Source organism: Nilaparvata lugens, chromosome 3 (genome assembly GCF_014356525.2).
Source record: "Nilaparvata lugens isolate BPH chromosome 3, ASM1435652v1, whole genome shotgun sequence".
NCBI classification, from domain to species: Eukaryota; Metazoa; Arthropoda; class Insecta; order Hemiptera; family Delphacidae; genus Nilaparvata; species Nilaparvata lugens.
Window position 1 is genome coordinate 95,781,649 of NC_052506.1, and position 24,000 is coordinate 95,805,648.

The window sequence follows — 24,000 nt, forward strand, 5'->3', positions numbered from 1 at the left end:
TGTAAGACATATAGGATTTGAAGGAACCGAGGCGAAAAAAAAGAAAAAACAGAGAAGAATGGGATAGGGCCAAAAAAGAGACAATGAATTCATACTCCCATTCAACATAATAATGATAATGTAGTTACTTATCAACTCACAAAATAGAGAGAAATGAAAAAAATAAGGTAATTGATAAGAATAAAGTCTCAGAATGAGAACATAGAATGTTGATAGATGATAAGAAGAACACAGAACAGAAGAAACACGATTGAGATGTATAAAGAGAAAAAATAGGAGAAGTGTAGGAGAGGATTCAAAGAGGAATAAGCTACTAAAAAATAAACAAATTGAAACAATGAAATTCATGAGACAGGAATAAGAATTTCAAGAGATGAATTAAGAATGATATTAGAGAAAGGAGTATGAGAATAAAATGTAGAAGAAGAAGAGAAAGGAAGGACCAGTGAAGGTGAAGAAGAAAAAGTACATTTGATTGATCTAAAACCATACAAAGGGTGATGGTCGAATTAAGGTCGATTATGTAGGAAGGAATGAAAAAGTCTTGTATAACAGGAGAAAGGGCTTTGATGACGTGGAAATGGTGTGAAAAAAAACTTCAAACGTGACAACTTGATACGTTGTCAGGTAGCTCTTTAGTAATATGAGAAGGTAGTCTAGTGCACGCTACACCAGAAAATTATGGATATACTGGTTTTATAGAATCTCGATAATGTGTGATCAACTTGAGTGGTAGGATGGCTAAAAAAGGAAAAAAATTATCACGGGAAAAAGTGTAACGTTGGAAAGGTTGAGGAGGAGGATGAGGAGGAGGAGTAGGAGGTGGATGAGTAAGAGTTGTGGGTGGTGGAATAGAAACAGGACATGTTGGGCAAGAAGGAGATGGAAAAGGAGGAAAATAAAAAGAAAAAAGAGAAGAAGATCCTTCTTAGACGTCCTTGAGCTCAGCACCGAATATTCTGATCATCAGTTGCGGTCTTTGTTTTAAATGATTTAATAGATTCATGCAGAGAAAGGTGAACCAACAAACAACGGCAAAGCAATGGAATGCGAGAATAGAGTAAGAGTTAGGAGGAGAAGGTGGTAGAGAAGGCCGAGAAGATGGTAGAAGGAATAGTGGGTAGACAATGAGGTGTATGATGAGGAGAATAAAGAGAAGGAGAAAAAGGAGGATAAGGAGTGAGAGGAGGAGTATTAGGAGCTGAAGAAAGACGGCGCAATAAAACCATTTCAATAATTTTATTTGCACGCTTCGATATGGTATACGTGATAGAATTTGCATTCCAGAATAGTATCATTTTACTGCAATGCATTGATACAGAAATCGCGAATGGGTACTTGGCATAGTTGGGAGAGGTGACGAGATTGCTGAAAGAGGAGGAGGAGAAAGGTTGAAACGTAGGAGTGGTGGTGAAAAAGAGGAAGAAGAAGATGATATAGAAAAGCTTCAACTCTGACTATTAATACTGTTTTTCTTTCTCTATCAAGTGAATTAATATATTTTCTAAATTTTCTGGGGACTAAAAATTTTACAAACAAAAAAATGTATATACAAAGATCAATTGTAGATGAGAAATAGTATTTACACATAAATTTACCAAACACAAAAGACATAGATTATTATTATTATTATAGTATGAACTTATTAAACATTATTCAAATTTTTCCACTGTTTAAAACATACTTTGCGTCATGAAACAGAAACGTCAAGTTGAAAGCTTAATACTAATTAGTTCTTAGAATCACTTTCTCCAAAGAAGTTGAACTAAAACTCCAGTTTAAACCATCAACTGACACAATTTAACTCATTATGATAGGCGAAACGCAAAAATACATCGATTGGAAAATTTCTATCAAAATTTGGGAAAGGAACAGTTTTGGGCTATAAGCCTGTTGTTCCTTTCCCAATCATTCATAGTTGAGAATGATATTATATGTATCTATGTATAAATAAATTAATAAATTGAACGGATATAATAGTTGACCCTGTTAAGATGTTCTAACAAATATTGTAGTGATACTAATTATTTCACTAAGATTTTACAACTCAATCCAAGCTGGAAATTAATTCCAAAATCAAAATCCAATACCAATATTTTAATACTCCAAAAAAATATTGTAGCGTTGTGTAGAAGTTTTTTCTGGTTTTTAACTTTTCCTCTAAAACTCCGTTTCTTCTCCTCCTGCTCCTTCTCTTACGTTACCTCATCCTCCTCTATCGAACTTTTATCATTTCTTCGATTGAGCATTTCAATCATCATACACTTCGGTATCAATTCGCTCATTACTATTCATTGGTTAGTGATATTACTAATTCAGTAACGAATTCAAATGTATGAATTGTGCTTGCCAGATAATAAACAGTAATTGCTATTGTCTTATCTGATCATTAGTATTTAAAATTCAACCTTGATTTTTGAGAGTTCGTGATGATTGGTGCTATATAGAAGCGTGAAAACACAACACCCACTAAGCAAGTGGGCAGATACAAGTATTTAAATAAATCTATTGAGGTGAAATATCATTTTAATGATGTACTCATTGTATGAATCAATAATAATAGTAATAAAGAAATTATGGGGAAAGTATGTGAATCTTCGATTTCCCAAGAAAAAAATGTTGAGTTTGAAGAATTTGAAAACTACAGGAGTCACAACTTATAGAGAACGATAGTTTACTCTTATTGCTTTCATGTCAGAGGTCTCTGCATGGAGTTTTCTAAATAAGAAATTCTAATCAGATGAGCTAGAAAAAACAAACCAATCAACTCATTATCAGTTACCTGAACATGTTCCTAGGATAAAATTCTTTATTGAAATCAAGTTAGATCCCATGATAGTATGGACAATTTATTGGGGTTTCTCATTCGGAATCCCCTATTGCAAACCACATATATTTGATTAGATTTTCTGATTTTGTAGTGTTATTCCATTTTTTGATTCAATAATAATAAAATTATTGAAAAGTTTTTACAACAGAAGTTCCAACTGTTGTCTTCAGTTATCGTTCTTATCTTCCTCACATTATTCGCATTTTATAGCCTATCATTCACATAATTTTTTTTTAGGAAGCATAGCTTTTATCTGAACTTTATTTTTGGAGTCAAAAGTGAGACTTTCTAAAGAATATGGTATCTTCCACGATTGTCTTTCATGGAAGACATCTTTCAACTTCAAAACCTCATTGATATCAATTTTGGATTGAGTGATAGAAATGTATACCGTAGCTACTCTTGTGTACATGAGTCAATAATATTGATCATTTAGGTGCTGAGATTATAGATTATGGGACAGAATCATGCTTGGAATGTTCTGATTACTTCATGCACTCCTATTTACTCTAGTACACATACTGACCACACGAATTTTGACATAAATTAGTACGCTTTCCAAGATAAATTGGCGCTTCAGACCTATATTTCAACTGATATTCCGACTTCTGGTGTCCCTGAAAAAGATTCATCCTCACAATAACTGCTATTACTGATGATTTGAAGATGAAATGACAGAAAACTTTTTGGAACAAGGTTCACTGTTAACGAATTCACTGAGCATCTTGTTAACATGCATGATTGACAGTTTCAATGCGCCACTCGAAAAGCAGGTAGCTGGCTTGTCCTTTCAGAGTCAAAATTAATCTCCGTTCTCAAAGTCAAGCCCAGAAATGAGTTGATAATTCACGGACGTCACACGGTAGTATTAATTGTTGGGAATTGTGTGGTGGCTAATTAATGCAGGTACTCTTTCTCTTTTTCAATATCTTCTTCTCTCTTTCTTTCTGTATTGCACACGATTCAGAGCGGTCTTCTTGTACGTTCTTTTTGAACCGTTTAGCCAAGACTTGCTCGCAAACAATTAATCACTGTTGCAATGATTGCAAGGAGGAAACTGCTAGAGTTTTTAGTTTGGGTCTCTTTTCTTTCAGCGTTTTCCTATCCTCCTATCTCTATTCAACACACATTCACCCACCCGCCCTCTATCTCACCGACTTTGACTCAAATTGAAAGAGTACATTCCTGCATTTCGCTCTAATTGCAACCTCCTTCCTTGATGCAATTATTCTGTTTCGGCAACGTGGTGTATTGTGCAACAATTACAGTATTCCAAGTGCTATGTGCTTTCTTTCTAGTGACTTATCTGAGTGAGTAGAAGAGCACTTCCTCAAGTTATCTATGATTGAGGTAGATCATCAACAGAATCAACTTAATTATTGATCAACTTGAACAAGATTGGGATGATGATCTTGAGATCAAGACTAATGGAAGATCAACAACTATACAGTTGACAGTTTGAAGCTTCAGATGAAGAGTGTACTGTTCTATAGTTCAACCTGAAGCGACATGACTCGGTGAAATGTATGTTTCTTTGGGATTGTACGTGCAAGCAGGATCGCAGGATAGGACGGAAAACTAAGCGTTCAGAAGGTCGGCAGAAAAGGACCAGAATCTGAGGTACACCAAGTCACCAAGTCTAGTGAGAACACAGATTCAAGCCAATGATACCTCTCTGTGGTGAGATTTATTTCAAACTAGTGTCGACATTCTTTTTAGACAATAACATCGATGTTCCCCATTCAAATAATGCAGACATTTTGCAGTGAATCTTACCACAGCAATGTGCTTTTGGAAAGAAAACATAAACAAATTTTGACAGGTCTCTCTTTTGGATGCGATTCCAATTTCTATATGAATTGAAAATTATGAACAGTAGATCACAAAGCACTCTTCTCTCGAATTTCAAAATTCAAAAGCGGAATATAGTTCCCAAATCTTTTCTCATTCTTTGAAAGAGTTTTGAGAGGCCGGTGATGAAGTTTTTGGGTCCTAATATTCTGTCATGAAATAATAATTGAGTCTTCATCAATATTCAAATACTATCATGGAAAAAAATAAATTGTGTTCGAATTGACCATCATGAGAACGTAGCCTCAAAACTATCAATGTGAGCCTAGATTTATCTCTTCGTGTTTCCTAAAATGCCTATAGATACAGATTTTGTTGTAAAGAACTTCAATATGAAATTGGTGAGTCTCTTTTCAACCAATTGAAACTCCACATTTAATACTTTGAACTACTGACCATATTCTGCATTAAATACGTCACTAGCTAACTACTAATCAGAAGCAAGGAGGTGTGTCCAATAATATTAATTCTGAGCGTAGTCTAATAATTATGTCTGCTGTTTTCATACAATTGAAAATCTTGACACATACGTCATAAATTTCATCAGATTAGACTAAACTACAGTAACTATATTATATACAGTACTATATACAGTAATATAGTTACTGTAGACTAAACTGATACTTGCTCTATCAATATTTGGCTTCAGAAATGAAGGTACTGTGAAATAACATAGCTTTCAAGAGGAAAACTTGTCACTGCCGCCTGCCTCAAAGATGAAAATGTATTATTACTAGTGTGAAACATTTCTATTTCTATTTTATTTATTTATTTTATTTGAGTATTACAATAGTGCTATAGTATCTCTCTAGCTGTGAGCTATTTGAGGGATATATAAAAATAATCCTTTACATACAATAAAAACAATCAATAACAATAGTTATATTTCTTAATCTACCTGATTATATTTCTTCAATTTTTTGTAACTGATTGTTCTATTTTGTCCATTGCACCATAAGCTAACTTAACTTCACTTTTAATTTTTTTATTTCATCCCTTTCCAATAAATTTTCGTTATTTCCTTTTTTTACCAATTCTCTAGCAAAATCTTATGTACTATTCTTATTTTCTTTTTGCACTTTGTATTTGTTTTTTTTTTATCTTATACTTTGAAGTGTCATATTATTTTGTCCAAGTTTATTCAACTCTTGTAACTTGTTTTTTTTTTAACTTGTATGGCGGACCCTCAATTGTTTTGCGTTGTGAATAGAAATTTTGATTTGATCAGAGATCCTGTATTTTGTGAAGTGTAATAACAGTCATTTGGCTGCATCAGGAGCGAGAATTTCGACCTATTACGGATTGCTTGATCAGAGCTTGATACTCAAACTCTTAACTGATAATTCAACGAAACTTGAATTTTAGTAACTGTTCAACAAATCCTTCTTACCCCTTTCACAGGTTGTCACTGGATGGAAAATATAAAATATCTGAATATTTTGTAAAGTCTATGCTCGCTGGATTCAACGCACAATGATAATGCTGTAACAGTCATGAAGAAGATTCAAACCATAAAATGAACAATCTATGATGTTTGAACATTCTCCTTTCAAACGAAGACGACTCACTCAATTTAATTTAGCTTCGTAATAGTTCACTGCTGAATAACGTTTTCAACCTTCAAAGTTATTATAATAATAAATAATCTGTACGTCTCAATGTACTTACTAAAAAATGAAATTATATTTTAACTGTTGTAGTGATTAAAATTTAAAAACAATACCACTCAAAGTAATACAGTACGGTTTAATATAACTTGCCAGCATGAATGGAAGAAGCTGAAGATGACTAAGCCTATTTCGAAGTTATTAAAATCTTACCAACAAAGATAAAAAATATATTACTATAAAGAATACAATTGATCATAATAGAGATTTATTATGAAGAATACCATTGAGCACAATTAAAATAATATCATTCCATGGTCTCAATTACCTGATTTCTACTATCCATTTTTAACTATCTAGTAACACCTACATAATTATCATGACCAACTCATTGTTATAAATATTGTTAATAACTGAATCTAAAGTTCTTAACCACGTATTATTATACAGTATAATAATCAACTTTTGATTGTTGTGCTTCGAAATCTTGAGAACCTAGAAACCTCATCATCAACAAAAATTCATTAATATTCCCTCAAAACAACTGTATCAGTTTCAGGGTCAATTCACGCAGAAGTGGCGGACGTGCAAGGACGTGGCGGTGGCGTGGCGCTTTTATAATTTCTATAAACATAATATGATTCAATGCAAACGGAAGTGGCGTGCCGAAACCCCACTCCTGTTTGTATTGGACCATTATATTTACATTATAGTGACAAAAAAGCAGTGCCACGCCATCGTAACGCCACTTCCACGTCGCTTCTATCTGAATTGAGCCTTATGTTTCAAATACTTACAAGACTTTTTACCTTCGTAGCTATTGGACTAGCATAACAAATTCCTTTTTCCTACAGTTACGTTGAAAAGTGGCGATTGCTGCACTGATTACAGAACGCAAAGAATCACTTTTCCGCTCTAGTGCGGGAAAAATTTTTCTGCACTCCAGATTTGCAACATGGCAACGCAAAATACTTAGTAGGTTATATGGAGCAACAGTGCAGCAAAATCAAAATGAAGTTGGTAACAGTGACTGCTGTGGCTGCTATAGTGAGCAGAGGTGCAACGAAGCACAACGCGCTAATTATTATTCATTATATATTATAACCAAGGACACCGAGGACTTTAGGATTTTAGGATTAAGGTTTTTATCAATAATAAAATTACACAGAAAAACATTTGATGGATTTCAGGCAATTTTACCCATAATTACCCACTTTTCATATTCAATGGTAACTGTAGGAAAAACTTAGTGTGAAATACGTGCGCAAAGTTCCTCTGCTGCACTCAAGAAACCATTCCGCCCTCGCCTACGGCTCGGGCGTAAACGTTTCTTTCGGTGCAGCAAACTGTCACTTTGCGCACTAGTTGCACAAATAACTATTTCTGTATTTATTCCGATACGATTTCAAATACAGAGCTGTGCTATTAGTATGATTAGTTATATCGAATCCCAAAAATAATTGAGAAAATTAAGTGTTTGTCTTGTTCGACAAACTTTTCGCTTACATAACAGCGGTTATCATCTAACATGAAGTAATCTAGTTGTAATTAGAAAGTGATATGTGATAAATAAGATCAACACCATGGTCTGAAGTAAGATTTAATGTGTTATTATCACGAATTGAATGGAAAGGATTAAAATGGAACTAGATGATACGATAGATCTATCTATTTACGAAACTTCTTTCATCGATGAAAATGCCCCAAAGTTGATAGACAACGTTTCTAGTCTATAATCATGTGGGTTCTTGTTTATAATTTTCTCCTTGTTATGAATACAGTGGTGGTATGTGATAATTTAAGGTATACCAAGATTTCTGAACGCAATTGGAACAAATCTTTGAAATAATGACTGTTGACTGATACGAATCTCTGATGAAACCTGGAATTCGAAAGAGTAGGTACTATTATAAAATTCCAGGCAAAACGCATATTTATAGCTTCCTTGCCTTAATATTTTATTTATTATTGTAATTATCATATGATAATTCCTTATATATTTACGATTATGTATGTAGGTTGCGAAAATATTATATTCTTATGATACTAGAGAATCCAATATTTACGAAAACAATATTATCAACGTTCATCAATGATAGAATGGTCAGTTTTCTATATCAGTTGAATGCGTTACATCGATTCATGGATGAAATGGCCTTTTCCGTGTTTCGGATGTACACGTTAACTTGTCGGTCCCGGTTGCCTAAAAAGCAGTCATCAGGTACTGTCAGAGGCCCTGAAATAGATCAGTTGCGACCTGGAAACTCTGGCACCAGACCTGAGCCAGCCATGTCTCTCGATATTATTATTATTAATATTATTAATATTATTATGTAAAACTTGACTCCTCCAGTCAAACCTTCTTTAGAAGGTCTTGGAGAATGTATATATCGTCTGGTTTATAATTTTTGAAATTTCCACTGAAAAGGAATTTTCTTATCATTTTTCATTCTTGCTTTTTTTTATTTTTTTTTTTTTTTTTTTGGTTTATAAGATTTCTTTTCATAAGTGTATTTTTCATTTGTGTTTGTTATATTTTCTATAATAAACTCCCTTCTTCTGGTGGTACCAGGAGAAAGGAAAAAGGAAAAAATTATCATTATTATTATTATAGATGAAATTCATATTCTGATTGAAATATAGTTTGCTTTATCGTTTTAAGACTTCTTGTAATAATTCTTTCTTGAGAAAATATAATAATAGTGAGCAAATTCCAAATTGCGATTAAAAAAATATCTGCCTTGATCAATACCGAAATGAATTTCCATCATTTTCAATAATGGAACTTGATATACGATATGGAGATGGCCACTTAGATTGAAAACAATCTAACAATCTTCATTCAGCTACAATATAAATATAATGCAATTCTTCAAGTAGAATTGGAAAATTCAATTCAATCTATTTTGGAACTTATGAGTTTACGAGGTACAACCCAGTATTCAATCAAGTAAATGATCAGTGAACATCAACTAATCCTTGAAATCTTGAAGATTTCACAATAATAGTAATCAATGTATACAGGCCGGTTCCAACAATTCAGGTCACAATCAATTCTAATTATCATTCGTTAATATTTGCATATTACTCTTGAAACCAGTATTGGAGCGCCCGTCTAAATAGCATTCTGTCTGATACAAGTATGTAGATTCAATTATTATTAGAAGTTGTAATGATATGAGATGGAGGATGAACAGAATTAGTGGATGAGAATGGTGATAAGGATAAGGCGAAGAAGAAGGAAAGAATATTAGGGGATGAGAAGAGTACGAAATTAAATGTATGGAAAACAACTGGTGATGGAGGAGAAGGAGGTGGGTCGGGAGGAGGAGGTGTTGGAGGAGGAGAAGGGGGAGCAGGAGAAGGATGATAAGGAGAAGGGTAAGGAGTGAAAGGAGGATACACAGACAAATATATGCAATAGTAGTAATTTTAATAGCCGTTGGAGATTTCAAGTGCACGCAATAAGGCGCTTGGAATTTGAAATTGATGATGTTTTAGTGGTTTAGAATGGAGGATGGGCAGAGCAGATCATCATCTTTTCCTTTTACCAATGAATGGCCTTGCTTTTATAAGCAGTACCGGTACAAGTTCGCAAGTCGTCTTCTTCTTCTTCTTCTTCTTCTTCTTCTTCTTCTTCTTCTTCTCCTTCTTCATCTTCCACTTTATTCTTCGTCTTCATTTATTCGAGATAAATATGTTGTAATGTTGTTTTGCACGCACTCAAGATATGAAGGTTGATCATAAACTGATTGTTTCAGATCGGATATGTTTCAGTTTTATTCTCACTGGTCAGATTCAACACAGAAATAAATGTTATAAAATTGAACGAGCGTTAGCGAGTCACTTTTGACTTACTGAGGAACAAAGTCGTTGTCTGTTTGTATGTTCTACAATAACTTTAGAAAGAATTATTGATCAATCAGCTTCAAATTTTGAACACGAATTCTTCGAACCTTTTTACAGGTCAAGTTCGTTGAACAACAAAAAATTGACTCACTCCTTCGTCCTTCTTCATGATATAAAAATAACATTGGAAGTTCATAAGAATAAATGTGTCTCTAGTAATAAGGGTATCTCTGTGTCTCTTAATAAGGGTAGTTTTTCAGAAACTGAATACGTTCAATGTAAAAGTTATTCAGGTCCAAAACAGACGCAATTCAAGCAAAATCAAAAGCTTGAGGTCTCATCTATAGTGAGATTTCACGGCTACAACTGCCAGTTTTTCTTATGAATAGCATCAATGCTAACCATTCAATCAATGCTGACAGATTTAAGTGACTCTCATTATATAGATGCCCCAATATTATGTCAAAAAATGATGCATAGTATCTCCAAACGTTTCCCACAGTAAAGCATTTTTGAATAACTGTTTCCTGATACTTTGATTAATCATGTGTTGGAATTGATGGAAAGGTGTCAAAATGATCTCGTTGGGGAAGTATACTGTGCCAAAATGGAAGCCTCTTTCTGGATTTTGTTGCTGAGGCAATTGCTTTTTCTAAAAAAATGACTTATTTTACCTTCACCATCGAGATTAATATCTTGGTAGGCTACAACTGTTGACTGTGAATTACTGATCTTGAATCATACTATTGATCCAAGAACTATTAATCTTTGAATCACTGATCACTATTTATCTACTAATTATTGTAAAAATATAGTATCAGTTGCATAAGTTGTTGTAGCTTCTTATCGGCATTTTTTATTTCTGTTACAAAGCACGAAGGTCTAGCTAGAGCTGTGAATAAGCTTCATCTTGAAACAACAGAGAGAGAGAGAGACAGATAATGAGTGTGGGTGTGAGAGAGATTCATTTATGATTTATGTTAATGGCAACAGCTGAAGACCCAACAAATACCTGCAGGTATACAGGAATAACATCTGATTTATGAGAGGAACGGTAAATGCAAAAATTCTCCCAAGAAAATCTTGTTTGAAAAGTGAATATCAGAAGAGATAATAACCAGCAACGATCAACAGAAGCAAAACATCAATGTGAAACATTTATTTGGAATTTATTGCTGGATTTACCAGCTTAGTATACTATTATGATAGCATAAATTACATAGATATTACACTAGTGCTACTGAAAGCATGTAAATAAAGTTGTTTTTCATTCAGCTTTGAAATACGGGAGCTTGTAGCTTGTACCCACTTTTTCAATCTCGAGATTCTGTGTATATGAGTCACTTGTAAATATTCACTGTTACGGTTCTAGTGTGAATAGATTTTCAGAATCGCTATAAATAGCGCCTCAAACAGTGTATTTTGAATAGATGATTATCGTGCTATTCCTCAAAATAGATCAGTTCTCCTTTTTTAATACAGTATTTCTGTTACCAATTATTACCTTGAGGTCAGTAGGTTATGTGAGCATGATTCATTCATCATCATTCAAAAAACAACAATTTTAGAATAAAATATACAAAAAAATTCACGAATCTCATTCTATTGGTTATGTAACAGAGATTGTTCAATACCCCAGTTTCATCATTATTCTGGTATTATCCTGAACATCTTAAACTAATCATCTGATACAAAACTACCATTTTTCAAATGTGTTCCATTACACTAATCCAGTGTGGCATAATAATGACCATTTGTATCCACTTCCAGATTCCAAACTGTATCAATCCAGGATTCCAGCTTCCAAAACAAGGTGACCAATCACAGAAAGGAATGCAGAATCTCCCATGCCTCATGCCAGTTGAACAGGAAATAGAAATTATAATATTAATTTCCACTAGATTCTTTCTAATATGTTTGGAGTGACTTGGGTAGGTGATGTGATGTCACAGTTATGTCATTGACTGGCTTTAACTGCCAGAATTAGTTAAAGTGTTGTTCTGGTTCTGTTTATTATGACATTTACTGCGCTGATACCTTACCACAGAGGAGAAAAAGAGGAACAGAAGATGAGAGAGAGATGAAAAAGAGTGGCAGGAATGCGAGATAATTAATTTCGATCCCATAACTGGTCATTTTGACGTCACGTGTGTGTATTTTACACACATCACAGCGGGATTAGTGAGTTCTACGAATGACATCATGGATTAGTGGTTATGCAAATATGTGTGCTACTGGTGTTATGTTTTACATTCTACAACGAATTAGCACGAGATTAATAAGTTGAGAACGATGTTTTAATCGGCGTTGAAATTAATAATCGTGCAGTGTGTTATTATGATAAGGCTATAGTGACGTGGGTTGAGCAAAATTGGAACACTGTAATAGTTATTTGTGCAACTAGTGCGCAAAGTGACAGTTTGCTGCACCGAAAGAAACGTTTACCGAATGGTTTCTTGAGTGCAGCAGAGGAACTTTGCGCACGTATTTCACATTAAGTTTTTCCTACAGTTACCATTGAATATGAAAAGTGGGTAATTATGGGTAAAATTGCCTGAAATGCATCAAATGTTTTTCTGTGTAATTTTATTATTGATAAAAACCTTAATCCTAAAACCCTAAAGTCCTCGTTGTCGTTGGTTATAATATATAATAGTAATAATTAGCGCGTTGTGCTTCGTTGCACCTCTGCTCACTATAGCAGCCACAGCAGTCACTGTTACCAACTTCATTTTGATTTTGCTGCACTGTTGCTCCATATAACTTACTAAGTATTTTGCGTTGCCATGTTGCAAATCTGGAGTGCAGGAAAATTTTTCCCGCACTAGAGCGGAAAAGTGATTCTTTGCATTCTGTAATCAGTGCAGCAATGGACACTTTTCAACGTAACTGTAGGAAAAGTAAATTTCACGTTGTAATATTATTGACATCCATAAGAATAGGAAATGAATTTGAAAATTAATGTATTGTAATACAATTGACAGCCATGTAATAGAATGTTATGCAATGCAATGGATGCTATTCAATTAAATACTGTATTATGAGAATACAATTGAGGAATCAAAGTTTCTGAATGTTTGAAAATCCCTTTAATGCAGTGATTCCAAGATGAAAGAGGCTGATACTAAGAACAATGAGAAAATAATACTAACATCCGAAAGTAAAATTAGTAATATCATATCTCTGCTGAAATCAAATATTGATGCCAATGCTTTAGAATGTTCTACCAGAAGCATATATTATAAAAGCAATGCTGCAGGAAGGTATGTTGAACTTAATCCAGAATCCAATCAATTTTCCTGTATCACAGGGAATTAGTATTTTCTAATACAGAGAAAAATGAAACTTCTTTGAATAAACATGTTATTCTATTTCAACATGAATAGAGAATACATCGAATATTCATACAATCTTTGCTATAGAATTTCACGCTTGCATTCAATATGTTTATGACAACGACCTGTACTATGAATATATTATCGTAGATATTATGATTTTTCACCTTTCATAGATCTTTCCTCATAGAAAAATACACTTTATCAGACAAATTAATGGATGAATATCATGCTCTCCTCTGTTGGAGAAACTCCACATATGTCAAAGATGTTGTTAACCAATCAGACTGATTACGCGTTCCTAATACAGTAGTTGGGGAAACCATTCTCGGAATTTCCATCGTCTTAACTCTTCTGTTTTCATTGAGAAGAAATGAGGAAAATATACCAACATTCATTGATTAAGCCACAAGGTTTCGAATCAACAAAACTCTGTCAATCTATCAATCAGCTCTCTGTTATTGTATCATTCTTTATTTGCATTTATCATCCAATTATCTTATTTCAATGATTGAGATGAATCGATTTCCTAATCAAATTTCGAAAAAAAGAAATTTTAGCTCTTCCAAGCTGTCCTATGCTTGTTTAACTCTGATTTCTAATCATTATTTCGAAATTAGAAATGGTATTGGAAAATGATAATAGTCTAGAATTGCCTAGAGTGAAATATACTCCTTCAACTTGCAGCATTGGTCGAATGGGAAACATTACAACGAATACAGATAGTTTTCAGTGTATCTTACGAAAGTTGAACTCAAAACCCCGCCTCTTTCAATACGAAACTTCTATTTAATCGAGTATAGGCCTCAGTTTTATTGATCAGCTATAATTATAACCTTTCCCATTACCATTCAGCATTTTGTGGTGTAGAGTAGACGCTAGACAATTAAAACGGGGAATTCGCTAGGGATTGGATTTTCTACTATTGGTAGTAAAAATCACTTGGAGCCAGCTACATTCCTCATAAATAATGTGAATTCTCCCATCCAACCATTTCTGAGAGTTCCAAGTGAATCCCAGTACTATCTAGGCTACCGTACTAACGACAGCTAATCAAACAACGTCTGCAGACGTTTATGCACTAACGAGTGTGAAAGGGTGAAGTTGATTGGAAAGTGAACATCTCACTCTCTTGGACACGCTGCCGTTCAAGGATAAAAGCTCTGGCTAATGCGCATCTAATGACGTGGTTTAATCTCTTTGAGCTAATCCGAATCAGGTGGATGGAACCACCACCGAAAAAGATGAAATTAGATGGTGGAGAAGAGTAGGTAAAATTGTGCATAGTAAGATGGGAAAGGAGCGGTGGGAAAGGCAGAAGAAGAAGAAGAAGAAGAAGAAGAAGAAGAAGAAGAAAAACAAGACGAAGATGAATAGGTAGGAGGGTGAGAAGAAGGAGAGGGGGTAGAAGGAGAAAAAGGAGAAAAATAGGTAAGATAATGAGAAAATAAGATTGAATACTCCAAGATTTTAATTTAATTTCATTGCTCAATTATTGGAAATGACAGAATACTGAAAGTTGAAGGGTTTTCAATCTTGTAAATTTTTGGCTTGGAATGATAAACTAACAAATGACTAACAAAAAAATTAATGACCAATTAACTAGTAGAAAGTTTCTACTTTACTTACTCTATTACTTTTCCGTTCAATTCTAATATTGAGGCACCGATCTTTGCTCGTTATTTATTAATTGTTAAACAGAACTCAATTCTTAAAAATGATTGGGGAAGGACTAAGAGGCACAGTCCAAAACTGTTTCTTCCCCGAATTTTGATTTATACACTATAAATATTCCAGAAAGTAGGTTATGTCTAATACACTTGAATTCAGGTGAAATTTTCAGTCCAAATATTTGAAAACATAAAATTTCTAATTTGGATTTTTTACATTCCAAATTGAATAACAAAATACCTCTCACTAATCACTTGGAACTGTAAAATAATTATTAACTTTGAATATTATGATATATACCATCTGACAACAAATCAGATTACTGTATTTTGATCGAGTCAATTAAAATTTCTAGATCTCTCGCAAGATACGGTAAGCTAATTGATTACACAACTGATCTCCCACACAGGCACACGCATCGACAGACGACGAAACCATCATCTATTTTTCCAAGGATGCATTATCCTTTTCATGTCCTCCAGCAAGTTTTCACAGGGATGAGACCTAGAGCAATCGAATTTTGATGTCATAAACCTACTATATTCCAAATTTTGTGAAAATCGTTAGAGCCGTTTTCGAGATCCGTTGAACATAGATAACCAGATAACCAGATATAAAAATAGGAAAATATAAACAGATATACAGAAATTGCTCGCTTAATATAATAGGATTTCGGTTCTGATTGGATATTTTCCTTTGAATGCCATTGATTATTCGTTTTTATAACTGATATTCTCAAATTGTAATTTACAGCAACTCTATCCATAGTTTGACAGATTGATGTGTACAATAAAATTTCGAAGTTCCAGAAAATATGTGGCATTATACATAGAAACCTCAAAAATAAAACAAGGCAAGAAGCGAGAATAAAGTTGTATAATACTATTGTTCACTGTACAATAGACTGACTCAGATATTAGCGTATGCAGATGATGTGGACATCGCATGTAGATCGCCAGCAGCTATGAAGGACGCCTACACGCGGTTGGAGGAAGCTGCAAAAAGAATCGGTCTGGTAGTAAATGAGAATAAATCCAAAGTTATGGTGGCTTCCAACTCTGGAGAAGGGCGAGAGCATGGTCAAAGCATAGAGATCCAGGGGAAAAACTTCGAAATCGTAGAAGAGTTTGTATACCTGGGATCTTCTATAAACTCCAGAAACGATTCAAGTAAAGAAGTAAGGCGAAGGGTTATGCTAGCCAATAGATGCTATTACGCGCTATCAACTCTAATGAAAAAACGTACTCTCAGTAGAAAGACAAAGCTGCTGCTATACAGAACAATCATCATGCCTGTCTTACTGTATGGTAGTGAAACATGGGCAACTACGGTGGCGGATGAAAGAATGCTGGGCGTCTTTGAAAGAAAGATCCTGAGAAGAGTGTTTGGAGGCATACAGGAAGCAGGAGTCTGGCGTAGGAGGCATAATGACGAACTTTATAGGCTGTACCAGTATGCAGATATAGCCACTGTGATGCGAGTTCGCAGGCTGAGGTGGACAGGACACCGTGTACGAGCTGACGATGCCTACCCCCCAAAGATGGCAATGGAAGGGAAAATATATGGCCGGCGAAGGAAAGGGCGACCCAGTGGAAGATGGATAGACGTAGTGGATAGGGATGCAGCAGTAATTGGGGTGCGAAGATGGAAAAGTGCAGCGGTTGACAGAGATGCTTGGAGGCGGAAATTGAGGGAGGCTGTGACCCGCGCTGGGTTGTAATGCCAAATAAGAAGAAGAAGAATACTATTGTAATTACGATTCTCCTATATGGAAGTGGAAATTGGATTCACAGACGGAGAAGGGACAGTCGAGTTCAAGCTGCAGAAATAAGGTTTCTAAGGAGTGTATTTGACTGCACTAGAGTTGATAGAATCAGAAATACTGATAAATAATAATAATAATAATATCGAGTTACCTGGCTGGCTCAGGTCTGGTGTCAGAGTTTTCAGGTCGCAGCTGATCAATTTCAGGGCCTCTGTCATGACCTAACGACTGCTTTCTAGGCAGCCGGGGACCGACGGCTTAACGTGTCCATCCGAAACACTGGAGTGGCCCGAGAAATACTAATATGAGGCAGGTTTTTTTGGTTGCTCCTCCGCATGAAAGAATTATACCAAATTGATGGAACTGGTGCAGTAATTTGGATAGAATTAATAAACCTAATTCCTGAAGTGAAGATGAAGATGGGATGATTAACTAGTAGAATAAAAATTAATTAATGGATAATGCATCTTGGCCCTTGTAAAATTTGAGAATTAAAAGGAACTTGCTCAAATTCTCTCAAATTTATTTTTATATATACTAATTTTCACAATTTAGTTTATCGATTTCAAATTCAGCGAATTACGCCAGGCCCTCACAAACACAGGCTTAAGCCTACATGTAAGTCTCTCACAACGTAAGGGTATATATAAATGTACTGTAACTGTACTGTATTATTTGTAAATTGTGAGAATAAATTGATTTGATTTTATTTGCTAAATGGTAGATCCTGAAGTAAGCTCTCTATTATTATGGTTCACTCAAACTTCAGAATTGCATACTATTGTGGTACAGGAGTAACTGTTTTTGGACTCTTCTGTAGGATATTGGAATGTCTAGTAAAATTATATTCATTCGTTTATAAAAATATATACAAGGAGGTCTTATATGTTTCGAAAGATAGAATATGATCTCCTGTATAAGTTATACAATATTTATTCGTTTTTATCTATAAATAATTGTTTATAACAGTTGAATACTCATTTGGAAAGCTGCTACTGTGTATGAAAAACGACAGTTAAGTCTAATAGATTCAGATTACTGCTGTACTGTATTGGAAAACGATTCAACAATACAGGACTGATTAGGATTTATTGTTGAATCAAAAATGTACTTTCATTTTTTCCATCAACAATGGATGTTTAATTCAGGAATTTCAAAATCTTGCGGAACATACCACCAAAATGACAAGCGCTCCAAGCAATAGACTGTTCTTGAACCAAAATTTTGTTTATTCCTGTGGGGAATAAAATTTCTGTATAATTGATTTTATTGATTCATGGTGATCATTTTGTTAATCCTAAAATTAGTTATTGGAGCGAACTGGTATAATCCGTATAATGGAACTGATTACACAATGCAAAGAAATTATTCTTCTGTCATTCACTGCTTAATAAATCATTCTATAGCTTTAAAGTCATTGTACTATTACCTTTTAGTGATATAGAGACTGGATGATTTTTAATCTGTGATACGAGTTATACAAGACTCAGGAATGTTGTTTTGGGTCATAGGTTCTCAAACTACGCTCCAATGAACAGATACGTGCACAATTCTTCCGATTTGAAAATCAATTTCTTCCCATCTAACCAATAATAAACTATTTTTCATGAAAACAAATCAACAGCGTGGCCAAGCAACACTGAATCAGAATAAGGACCATATCACAAGCGATAACTTCTGAACGAGCATTTTTAGGTCACGTTTACATGGTGTTAGAAGAGAACATAGGGCCGAGGAAGAAACAAATTGATATTTCAGTTTGAGGTACGACAGGTGTTTGGAACCGTACATTTTCAAATTTAAATCAATGAATATGTACCCACACACAACCCACGAGCTACTAAATCACATTTCTTACTTCAACTCTTCCATGTGAACTCATCACCTAGTAAATTCTGCTATCAGTTGGTAAAGTTATAAAAATATCATGCACATTACGAACTGATCAATCGGGTGAGAGAGAAGGCGGTGTTCAAAATATTACCTAATATCTGCTGCCGTCTACTGGAAGAATTTCGCGTTAGGTTACAACATGTTGTATAGTGAGTAGAGAGTCGAGAGTGGATAGGTTATCCAACAAGTGCTGCAACCTATTGGCAGAGTTGCCAGATGACTTTTCTCTAAGCGGTCGACCAATCAGGAGAGTGAAGGCGGAGTTAAAGATATCACTCAACATCCTCTGCAGTCTACTGGCAGAATTTTGGGTTGGATTAGATACTATTGCCCAATGAGGAGAGTCGAGAGTAATTTAGTTAGTTTGTCTGATATGTCTGATCTTCCAATTCAGCCCTGATGAAGGCCTATCTGCCTATCTATCATATAAAAGCGCATGACACTGATTGTAAGAATTTAATGCGTTACTCTCCGTTAACCTTTTTGCTGCGTAATTCGACTACGGTCGAACAGACAATTTAGCCCTTGAGTGCGTAATTCGACTTTAGTCCACATCATTGAAAAAACTTCTCCTTTGGCAGCGTTATTCGACTACAGTCCCAAGTGATGAAAATGCATTCATTTCATGCCTGTATCGTGCTGCAACCTAGGGAGATGCTTCCAAAGTAGGAGAAGTCACATGACTTTGTTTACGTTCTCAAGACAGTTTACAGTGTACAACCGCGGCGTGTTCCAATATATTTCTAACAATTGCTTTGCTCTTTAGTTTCGAAATTTTTCTACCAAGTTTATTGAATTGTAGTGTATAAGTTCCAGTAGTGAAAATAGTGTTTAGGTGATTGTGTAAAGCTTAGTAGTAGTGAATTTAGAAACACTGCTTTACAATATATTGTATAGATATACTGTACAATAAAACAGTGATATTTCCTATTGAAATATAATGTAAGAAAGTGTCAAAGTTGTTATCTGAGCCGAAATTACATAAAAAATGGGAGTTCAATTGATATTTTGTATCGAAGTTTAACAAAATAATTTAATGTGCTGACAGCCTTCTCTGGACTTTTGACTATAAAAAGAGCAATGGAGATGACAAATTATAGAAAATTGTCTCTAACTTATAATTTGGTGGAACAAGAGAGACACAAAGAAGACAGACGAAGAGGTAAATTATAAGAGAAAGAGAGAGCGAGTTGAGTTGGAAAGATTGATAAAAATAATATACGGTTGTCAGGAAAATGAACGTAGAAATCGAAGGATTCGTTCGTAAATGATTACCCATTAGACTATTGGTAGAATATTATGACACATTTTCGTCATGTTATGAAGGTTGAGATAGTGAATGTAATAGCTTGAATTCAGTATCACGAAATGCTTTCACGAAATTGGATGAATAGCTACTTCCAATAATTATGTTTTTCTGTCTTCCTTTTTTTGTCTTTATATCCTGATTCCTTGGGAAGGCCCTTTTTACACTCAACCCTTCCATAGGATGCTAAACTTTATACCATAATATTAAGAGAAGAAAGTTCAATACTATCAATGATTGGTAATCTGACAGGATTCTACTTTTTACCAGAAATATCACTTCATTTAAACGTATGTCTCCAAAATTTTTTGTCACGATACAAATTTATCACTACAATTGAATGTAGGCTCAATGGACCAAAAATCATTGCAGTACTGCACATCTACATATTTGGGCTTGACGATCACTCAAAAACTGTATCCACACCAGAACTGTATTGCCTACATACCAGAAAATTTATCGCCTATTGTTAAATTTCTGTTCAAGGTTCAGGCAAGATCTTCAGTAACTCATGAACGTCTTTCTCGAGTGGAGTTTATGCTAATCATGTACCTATTTATGACAAGCCTCAGGTAGAACATTCATATTTACATTTTATGGTGAGTATCAATGCATGTAGGTCTTAAAAAGTGAGTTATCAACTTGTAAATTATTGTGTCTTACAAGGTTACTCACCAGGAATTGTTTCTGTTGTACTTCAAAACATTAAAATATTCATACTTACTAAAAACAAACTCGAATTTCTTCTACACATGTTTTGGAAGTTGATGTTTACATTGCATTCATTGCGAAAAGATAATTTAATACATTTCGTTGCAAGTAGGCCTACTAGTCCAGTTAGGTACTCAACTTGCGATTCCTGTGATTTGTATTACCAAGGAGAATCGTTACCTATTCCGATCTTCTTTGTTGTTATAGTCGAATCCTGACATGGATAGATGAAGAAACAAAAACAAATATGATCTTTTGTAACGAGTATCTATATTTCTATGCTTCCTTAGTATGAATGGGGATGATATTTATAAGATAAGCGCCGTGCTACTGTTTCTCTTGTTAAAAAGTTGCCTTCTTGGGAAAAGCTCTTTTAACACAACCGTTTTGGGCTTCAAAATCACTTCACAGTGGTTCGAAACAAGTCCAAACCTGTACGTTTATTCATTTCATATCATAAACAGATCTTACATCATTTAATATTCATCCATTCTCTATTCATGTACAAGCTTGAGGCTTAAGTGGGCAAAAATTATAATTCAGAGGGATGAACTCGCACCATCCTTATTTTATGAAAATTGAAATACTTTGTAATCAGAAATATTCATTGAAAACGTTGTACATATCAAGGGTTTTGACCTTGATCAGTAGATACAAAGTACTGATTTTGAATTGGTATGAAAGTACAAAATTCAACTACAGTACAAACTCTTCAGAGTTCACATGCAGGCATGAGCCAACTCAAAACCATTAGAAGTCATTAAAAATCCATGTATAGCATTGAGGAGTCTGACATTTTGGGTGGTGCAATTAGACCGGAAGCTTGACAATACTTTATTAAAACTGATATTCACTTTAAACTGTCAGAATTTTCTTCGAATAACATCAATGCTTCTAATCCAAACAATTCTGATTGAAGTTTGAAATGTATCCCACTATGCTATAGTTACAGTGATAATCACTTTACAAATTATCATTACAGTAAGTAATAGCACTGCTTGTTGTGAGAAAATGAATAGGCTGCACCATGTGAGCGCCAGCAGTCACACAGAGCAGCAAAACATAGAGTTGCCATCAATCTTGTGGACAATTAGTGTGGATTTGGTGTGCTCTCCATTGTAACTCTGATCTCCATTATCCAGTCTAGTCGTGTGAATTGGAGAAGCATTGAGCAATGCACTAATTGAAAGCACCGAATTTATCTAATTGTCCTGTCCATTTGGTAATTTCGAAACGCATTATTTATCTATGAGGTCTACATGTTGAGAACTCTGTATTGAATACTTTCCAAAGCATGTTCCAAGTTATACTAGGTGATCATGATAAAATTAACTTCAAATTATTGTCGAGACATTTGTAATGTTCGACCTCGAATTTGTACTTTTGGCTACTTGGCTATTTCTAAATGAAATTGTCTGACTTCTTTTTGAAGATGATTCTCACATGATCTCTGAGCTTGTGCCTGAGATATTGGAAGATGATATTGAATTTTCCCACAGATTTAGGTGAAAATTAAACAAGTGAGTGGAGCTAGCCTCACTCACCATTTCAGCAGGGGAACAGAGAGAACGTCACGTACCTAAGCGATTGGATAATATATCAATCTAGAGGTTGAATCAACCACTTCTTCTATGAAGTGTGTTCAAACAATATTATTATCTCAGCAAAATAGTATTGAAGTACTCTCAAGGGGAAAAATTAATTGAGTAGTAGTGTAAAGATAATTAGAATGTGAATCGAACTAGCATATCTTTTACGGTGTTTCATTGTTTTGTGGAGAGTTGAATTCAAGTTTGATTGAATTCCGTATGGATATAAAATGAAGACGGATATAAGAACCGAATGGATTAAACTTAATATAGGTTGTGCCCTTTCACATGACTTTCAAATTGAGCTTAACCCATTAATAAACTGATAGACTTCCATTATTAGATGGGGAAGAAGTAGGGAGAAAAGATGTAGAGAAAATGATGAATAAAGAGGGAAAGGTTGTGATAGAATAGGACAAAAAAGATGCAAAGTGGAGGAACAGAAAAAGTAGAGGAGAGGAGAGAAGAAGACGAAGTAGGAAAAGAAGAAGATGAAGATGAGCAGGAAATGAGGAGAAAAATATAACTATAGGCAATGGAATACCTTGGGGAAGAAGTACAAGAAGATCAAACAACATAGAAAAAATGGAGAGAAAAAGGTAGCAAAGATTAAAAATACACGATAGAAGACAGCAATGGAAGAAGTCTCAATAAAAAGAGGCCATAACAATATTTCTAATCGATTTGATATTTAAAGAGAGCGTTCTTTTAGAACTACAACAATAATAGTTCAATATGTGTAAGATGAGTACAGAACATTAGTCTGAATTCCACTGTACTGCATCATAAAATAATAATATAAATATATAAGTTAGCACTGTGCTTGGGGATTATGATCACTATAACCTTTAATCTGTTCACTCACTATAATAATAATGCTGCTAGAAATGCATGGCATGGCATTCTTTTGGCGCTCATCTTTTGCAATAGGTCACGACTAATAATAATATTATTTTATTGGTTTGCTTTGCAAAGCATTTGCACTTGCATTGAGCAATATTTATGTATTATTTTTATAAGGCAAATATTATGGTATTATGTTATAAATGTTACATATTAAACATCTACACAAAAAAAAGAAATTTTTGAAGTCTTATAATAACTTTAATGAATATTAATATAATAAATATAATTACATGTTGTATAGTGGGGAATTGTTATACATAAAATGGATACACAATAATCATATCCATATCAATTAGAACGATTCAAAAGTGGCACACCAATTCAGGATAACAAAACGATACTGGTGAAATAGTTGAAGCTAGTATTTCGATTCTCTAGTAGATAAGAGGTCGTAACAATAATTCCAAGTAGACTTATCCTATAACATGTATTTAATTCCTCCACTCCCTCCTCTCATTCAAATTCCATAACCGACTGTATAAAAATATTTCTGTACGCACTTGAAAAAACTGATTTTTTTATTTCTCTTCTCAAAAGTATCTTCAATGAATGGTTGTTCGTATCGAGGATAGTATAGGATAATATAGAGTATATAGGATAGTATATCCCTATTTACTAGCCTTGAGCTCGTATTGCAAATTTGGCTGCAAATCCCTTGTTATAAATAGGGTTTATCCAGTGATAGTA

General features: G+C 34.3%; 1 protein-coding gene across 1 annotated transcript in view; it reads left to right on the forward strand.

The window, feature by feature from the left end:
* The window catches only part of LOC111057361 (pro-resilin), an 89,376-nt gene that overhangs the window by 4,815 nt on the left and 60,561 nt on the right, over positions 1 to 24,000 (forward strand). The window lies entirely within an intron of this gene.